Genomic DNA, 1,683 nt, shown 5'->3' with positions numbered 1-1,683 from the left:
TGTAAAAACAAGTATCAAAACCTGATCACTACTAGATAATCCACTGGTCCCATTTCCACACCTTGCTGCACCCTTAACTCTGTAATGGAAAATATGTTAGCTGGAAATCAACACATGACCTATAGATATGTGTATGTTTATGCATGGGAAACTTCAGCCTGCTAGGATAAGCGAATTGGAAATCCTGAATGATCGCTCCTCCTATATATATATATATATATATATATATATATATATATATATATATATATATACACATACATATATATATATATATATATATATATATATATATATATATACACACACACACACACACACACACACACACACACACACACACACACACACACACATATATATATATATATATATATATATATATATATATATATATACATATATAAATACATACATATATATATATATGTATATATAAATATATATAAATATATATATATATATATATATATATATATATATATATATATATATATATGTATGTAGATGTATATATATACATATATATAATATATATAATATATATATATGAATATATATATATACATATATATACATATACATATATATATATGTATATATACAAACACACACACACACACATATATTTGTGTGTGTGTGTATATATATATATATATATATATATATATATATATATATATATATATATATATATATGTGTGTGTGTGTGTGTGTGTGTGTGTGTGTGTGTGTGTGTGTGTGTGTACATATATATATAGATAGATAGATAAATAGATAGATAGGAAGTCATATGTGTGTATATGCTTGTAAAAAATAGCATTTGGTGGCATATTCAAAGCTTGAACCGGCCACTTGTTAAACAGAGAGGTTAGCAATTCACTCACGCGAGACAATTGAGTTGCATCATAGACTCTCCTGGAAAGCTTGCCATGCCTATGGATACGTTTGATATATTGCTTTGGTATTTCAGACAAAAACCCAAGTTGGATGGAATGTAGCTGTATACATCAAATGGATGATTTTTCAATGTGTGAAGTAGCCATTTCCAGGACTTAGCAAATCAGTAAACACACATGATATTTTCTAAGGAAAATGGCGCATGTGAGTTAGTATTTTATCATCATTATCATCAGTTACTATTATTATTATCACTACTAGTAGGATCACTACGGATAATACTACTACAATTACTGCTACTATTATTACTATTATGACTATATACTTTTGCTACTACTACTACTACCATCATCTTTATCTTTATTGCCACCATCAACTTTAGTAGTAGCAGTCTGAGCATGGTCATGTACATGTAAAAATTGTTTAAACTACTCATAAGCCAAAAAAAAGTGGAAAAAATGATTTCGGTTATTTTCGTACGAAGGTTCGAATGCTCTCTTGTGACTGTGGCTTTGGATAGCGAAATGGGATATAAATTAATTCTGACTTTATTGCATAGAAATCTTAATTTTAATGTTTACGTTTCTAAATCACTTAAACTACCAAAATATTCATATTCAAGACGGTTTAAAAAGACAGTGTTGCAATTTTCTCTCAAAAATGAAATTTACTTGCAATCGTCTGTCCGAACGCAGTCAGCTTGCATTTCCCGCCAAAACTGAACCGTGAAAATCCCTCTTTTTTTCTTCTATTTTAGCGAGACCAAGGCGAGAAAACCACAAA

General features: G+C 28.6%; 1 protein-coding gene across 1 annotated transcript in view; it reads left to right on the top strand.

The window, feature by feature from the left end:
• The first annotated feature begins 1,611 nt into the window (after nucleotides 1-1,611).
• The window catches only part of LOC113824017 (uncharacterized), a 226,846-nt gene continuing 226,774 nt past the window's right edge, over nucleotides 1,612-1,683 (top strand). Inside the window, exon 1 of the mRNA XM_070142838.1 lies at nucleotides 1,612-1,683. This exon is cut by the window's right edge and continues 76 nt beyond it. The gene's annotated coding sequence lies outside the window, so the exon portion shown is untranslated.

This window comes from Penaeus vannamei, chromosome 30 (genome assembly GCF_042767895.1).
Source record: "Penaeus vannamei isolate JL-2024 chromosome 30, ASM4276789v1, whole genome shotgun sequence".
Lineage (NCBI taxonomy): Eukaryota > Metazoa > Arthropoda > Malacostraca > Decapoda > Penaeidae > Penaeus > Penaeus vannamei.
This window is presented reverse-complemented; position numbering and strand designations above follow the sequence as displayed.